The sequence below is a fragment of the Octodon degus genome, unplaced genomic scaffold (genome assembly GCF_000260255.1).
Source record: "Octodon degus isolate 3935 unplaced genomic scaffold, OctDeg1.0 scaffold00164, whole genome shotgun sequence".
In the NCBI taxonomy this organism is placed as follows: Eukaryota; Metazoa; Chordata; class Mammalia; order Rodentia; family Octodontidae; genus Octodon; species Octodon degus.
The window spans coordinates 951,839-958,160 of record NW_004524740.1 but is presented as its reverse complement, the minus strand read 5'-3'; positions in this window follow the sequence as shown (position 1 = coordinate 958,160).

The following is a 6,322-nucleotide window of genomic DNA, read 5'->3' as shown; positions in this document are numbered from 1 at the left end:
TGTCAGAGGAGCTGGACGGAAGAGGAGGCATCTCAGAAGCAAGCTGAACCATTTTTGTTCTTCTGGGGAAGCAGAGAGGGTTTAATTTTAACCAATTTAAATCAAATTTGAGTTTTCAACTAAAAGAATTTTAAGGACTGGATATGACCAGAAAATGATGATGTCTATGGAATGTGTAAAGGTGGACCAGCAAATGACTTAATGACTCTGTTTATACTCCAGAATAGATTGAGTTAGGTATAGCCCAATACCTAACAAAGCCCAATGGGTGAATAAAATAAAAGTTTTCTAATTAACAAAATCTGTTATGGGCCAGGTCACTGGTACTCAAAATTTAGTTTCACCAGAATCCCCCATCAGGCCTGTTCAAATGCAGATTCCTAAGCCCTATTCAGGAAACCCTGAGTCTATGGGTCTGGGACATAAGATTCTTTCTTTCTACTGAGCATCATGTGTTGCCGCTGTGAGGCTCAAGGACTGCACTCTGAGTAGGACCAATCCTACAGCAGCTCTCCTCGAAACAGCCATGCAGGGATGCTGGCTGCTTCCATTTTGTAGCCAGAGACTCAGAATAAGGGAGGAAAGGAAAGGAAAGAAAGGCATTCTTCCTAAACTTAGAGTCCCCTGGCCAGAATTAGCCACCCAAGTCCAACACAACTGCAAAGCAGGGAAGGTTCAGAGTATGTAACGAGCACCCTGTTCTCCATGATTTGCCCTTAAAGAGGCTATTCACCAGTGAGAACTCCCAACCAATACACACATGCTCTTAGGCTCTTGCTGTTTGCTTTTCCTTTCCTCTAGATTATTATAAGAGTTCAGTTTGGGATTCCTCTTAAACTTGAATGACTCATGCAGTATTCCAATTGCCAAGATATGAATTAAGCCCTGAATCTGTTGGGAATATCTGGAAGTTTATGGGCCAATAGTGTAAATTGTTAAAAGCTGAGAGCACATGAAAAATGAAAGGATGAGACTATGTCTCTATCCAGGACATGAGTTGTTTGTATTTTCTGTTCTCATAATGGTATAGCACTTGTGTTGTGTGATTTGCTATGGTGGTGGGAAGGTAGGAGGGGTACTATCTCACAGTGGAAAGGGATTATAAAATATTGACTGGGAAAAGTCCTGTTTGCATGTGTGCGTGTCTGTGTGTGCAGAGAGAGAAAGGAGAAAGGAGAGAGGAGAGCAGAGAGAGAGAATGACAATAAATGCTGAAGTCCAGTCAAATTATACTCTTTAGATCTAGACAGAATGTATTGTTTTTTTTTTTAAGGAGAATACAAAGTGGTAAAGGAAAAGGGAAAAAGACATTAGAAATGATGCAGAAAAATGATACAGTGTTTCACCAAACAATATAATAGGAATTTGACAATGGTTGATGTATTACATAATGTTATCTTTGAATTAGTTGTTTAGATTACCAGATATAAACATGCAAAATTGGGAAAAAAATAAAACATGTAAGCATAAACTGCTTCTTTCAACAAATGGGCAGAAATTACCAACAGAATTAACCAAACTATTGTATATATATATATATATATATATATATATATATATTTCCCTTCCCTCATCCCAGTTTTTCCTTCCCTTTGAAAAGATTCTTTGATCTTTTCACATAATAGTTAATTTTATACCAATAGACATTTATTAAATTATGGAAATTTTAAAGGCTCATTCTCACAACAGAAGATACCAGTCTTTAGAATGTGGCTCAAAACTTCTGGAACACCCACATTGGGAGTGGATTATGGAAGAAGGAATTGAGAATAAAAGTATGAAAAAGAGATCACTCTTGGGGATAATCCCTTAACATCTAAAGTCTTTTGATATTTATCTTTTTTAATTGGAAAATTTAGGCCTTTTGTATTAAACATCACATAATCATACTTATGAAAAAATAAAAAAATGAATCAAAATGAAAAGTGGAGATTTCCAATTCTTTAAAATCATATTTACTAGAAGAAATTGCTTCTTATGGGTTGGTATATATTACAACAAGGTTTTCATGTTCATGTAAAGATATATATATATATATATATATATATATATATATAACTTTTATCAAAGCAAAACATTATTTCACATAATTATATAGTAGACATATGGTATTATAAATGTTTATAAAGTTAGAAATACACATAGAGAATGTATATTCTATATAAATAGATTTAAACTGACACATATTTTTATCTCAGAATATCTCCATCTACAGCGTTTTATTCTTTTCAGTGATAATCACATTTTTAGATGGATGCACCAGGATGCTTTAAGCTGTTCTTGTTTTGAAGAATTTAGTTGTCTTCGGTGTTTACACAAACAGAGCTGCGAAGGCTATCCATGTATCTATACCTATATGTTTTAAATTACTGTTTCTTGAAATAGATTGCTAGAGAAACTATAGTTATATTAAAGAGCACGCACACTTTAAATTTTGCTAGGCATTGTGCCATAGCTCTTCAAGAATAGTGTCTACTAAAATTCCACTTTTTTTGAGACAGAGTGTCTCTATGTAGTGCTAGCTGGTCTTAAACTTGCTCATGTACCCCACGCTGGCCTTAAACTGATGGCAATTCTTCTGCCTCAGTGTCCCCTGTGCTGGGATTACAAGAGTGCACCACCATGCCTGGCTAAAATCCTACTTTTCATACTCCAAAATTAGATTGTTTGGAAGTGAGTAGGACATATCAAAAAACACATTTTGTATTTTTTACAAATGTATTGAGTTTCTCCGTCTTGAATTTTGAAGCAGAAACATCGATTCTATCTAGCTTTCTGATATTCAAAAAGATAATATGAGACATTGGTCAGCAGATCTTTTTCTGTAAAGTACAACATAGTAAATAATTTTGGTTTTGTGGTTCATATAGTCTTTGTTGCAACTACTCATTTCTATCATGGTAATGGGAAAGCAATTGTAGATAATGTGAATAAATTGACTTATCTGTTTGTCCATAATACTTTACCTACAGAAACAGGTGTTGTGCTAGGTTTGTTCTGAGGACCAGAGTTTGCTAATGATGATCTACATACTAAGTTTAATAAATAATTCAGCCATCAGAATAGTGGCTTGGGACTGGTGAGATAGCTTAGTGGACTAAGTATCTCCTTAGGCAAGTGCAGGAACCGGGGTTAGATCTCCGACACCACATGCTGCCCTGGCCCAGCCCCCGGGCATGCTAAGCCAGCCAGAGAGACTGAGCGTGGTGATGCAGGCCTGTAATCCCAGTTCTGGGGTGGCTGAAAACAGGAGAATCACTGAGTCTGATCTACATAGTGAGACCCTGTAGACCCCATAGGCCCTGTCCTAAATACAGAAAAATAAATGAATAAATAGTGTTTTATCTTCATTTCCGGAATAAGTAAGTGGAAGCATTGTGGTAAGTTGCTTTCTGCTGACTTGACCTCTTCTGATTTTCCTACGCCCACCTTACTCATCAAAGATGACAGGAACACTGAAATTTTTAACACTGAATTACTAAAAAAATTTTTTTTCATTATTTCACACAGATGACAAAGACGTAGGAAATAAAAGTCCAAAAATATTTGTTGGTTGATAGTTTTGGAACTATATTGTTTAGAAAAAGCTAAACTTTCACAACAGGAGTACGTGTTAACCACTGTATGATTGGCAGGGAGGGGGAGGGCAGATGTAGACTGTGTGATAGGAAGTCCTTGAGCAAGCACTAAGGAGTGCATGAAGATGCCTTACACAATTTATGGAGGCTAAATAAAAATACAGTTATGTGAAGAGGCCCAGAGTGTGGTTGCTTTGCCACAAGCCCATAGTAAAGTAGTTGGAGAGTTGAAGGAACACTCTTAGGGCTGTCTCAGGTTCCTGCTCCTTAATCTACCCATAGATCTAACCTGTTTCTTGATGCCTCAAGGTCACTTGGGAATTCAAATCCAAGGAGAGTGTGCACTTGGTATCTACTTATTTGAGCTGGTGCATCTCTGTCAGCTTTTTTGGTTGGAAGCCATAAAGGGACATATAAAACTTGAGGAATTGGTGAGCGAATTCCTTGTCTTACGCTTTTCTGTGTCCAGTTGCCTTGGAAAGCTAAATCTTCTTACTTTCTAAGGATTATTTACTCAACCCTCAGGTCCCCTGCCCTTTCCAGTATAACTGAAAGTGTGTCCTCAGCCAGTGTCCTATTTTTCCTTTTCCTTTTCCCTCTTTCCTACATGACTTCCTATGAGATTCAGGCTGAACCAGGCCAGAAGAAACCTCTGTGGCTTTCCCTGAATCCTGTCTCAAAGGTCTGTGTGCTTAAAGTTTGGGGCCCCTAGAATGGCCTGCACGCATTTGCTGATGCCCTTGAAGGCTGCTCCCAACTCCAGATTCCTCTGGTCTTGTTGTTACATGTCTTGCCTCTTCACAAAGATGGGTAGGTGGGCCAGCTCTTATCAGGCACTGTCTATTGTTCTCATATAACAGTCCCCCACCATTTGGGGGCAGGTAGGAATCATCAAAAAGGACACCAAGTGCTTATAGGCCTGGGCCAGTGACAGCAAACCTTTTAGAGCTTTCAGTGATGCAAGCTAGTATGCTGCAGCAGTATGCCATAAGTTTGCTACCACTGACTTAGGCCAACCCTGAGAGAAGAGTCCTTTTTCATTGAGACCAATGAACCAATTCCCTCTACCCAAAAATAAAATCCGAAGAAAGTAGTTGACGATAGCATGGTGTCTCAGTTATTTTTCTCTCTTTTTTATTTGTTTATTAATTTTATTGAGAAAAAAGAAAGAGAAATGAGACAGTTTCACAACAAGTTAGAAGGACAGTTACAATAATTAATACATTGCATAGTTGTCTTCATAGTAGTTATTCAGAGTACAAGATGCAGACATGATATCTTGTCCAAACACTATTAATAAAAATCTTTCTTCTCCTTGAACTAAGAGAAAGTAGCTGCATATCTATCCTATTTTGTATATACAGAACTTTTCTCTCATTACTGGGACAAAATACCCAACACCTTTTTTTTTTTTTTTTTTTTTAATTTTAGGGAAGGGTCTACAGGGTGTTCAGGGTCCCACTACTAGATCAGACTCATAGTGATTCTCCTGTTTATAGCCTCCCAAGAGCTGGGATTACCACCAGGCCCAGTCTCAATTGCTGTCTCAGTGTGCCCCTGGGGTGGGCCCAGCACAGTAGGCCTGGGGATTGAACCTCCTGCCCCTATGCTTGCATGCAGGTACTTTAATCCACTGAGCTCTTTGGCCAGCCTTTAATAAGGAATTGTGAGAAGGATTTTTTTTCTGGCTGGCTCAGGCTGCCTTAAGGGTAGGTCTGGTAAGACATGGGGAGCTGGGGGGTCAAACTGCAGTCCCCTGTGCCTGACTTGGTTTGTCCCTGCAGGGGCTTAAACAACTGAACTAATCTGCATGCCCTTCAACACCAAAAATTAAGGAAGGAAAAGTTTATTTAGCTCACAGTTTGAGGAGGTTTCAGTCCATACTCAGCTTGCTCCAAGGCAGAGTGCCACAGGCAGAGGGCAGCAGTTCATGACAGCAGAAAACAGCCAAGAGCAAAGACAGAAGGTAAGAGCAGTGGCAGCAGCGGCAGAGGCAAGCCTCTCTCTTTTCCTTACATTGTCTTCAGGCTATCTGCCCCAGGGTGGGTGTAGAACTCACACCAAAAATCCCAGAAGTACTCAGACCCATGATCCAGCCTTGGATCATGAATTAATCTCCAACTCTAGAACCACACCCCAATGACTGTATGAAGCTCTGGGGGGACAACTACACACAAAGCATAACACATGGTTTAGGGGTAAGGATTGGAGGATGTGAAGAAATGGCAACAGGTAGGATATTTCCTGGTTCATAATTTTTCTCTCCTGTTTCTTTTTCTGTTTCCACACAGGTTTGGTCTCTCTGTCTGCAAGATGTATGCCCAATGAAACAATGTGCCTCCTACTCTAGCTCTGCTGGCCAAGAATTCAACAAACTTCTTGGTAATTCACCTGTGAGGTGGACCTGAGAAGTGTTTCTTACTGGACTGACCACTGGGAAGCAATTACAATGTAACTGTGCCTTTTGTAGAAAACACATTCAGTTTTCCCACTTCTCTAATAGAAGATTCAACCCTGACTTTGAGGTATGTCAAATAGAAAGTTAAAATTCTTTTGGAAAGAAAAACCTTCTAAACAGCCCAGGTCATTTTGAAAATCCTTTGGGAAGCTCATTTTTACTTGGGTACTTCTGTCCATAGGACTTTGGTGATGTACTCTGACCCCAGCCAGAGACTGGGGAACAGAAAGAGACAGATTTGGGAGAGGAGGCCCCACTAGGTCAGGTATGGTCAGTGAGAAGGACA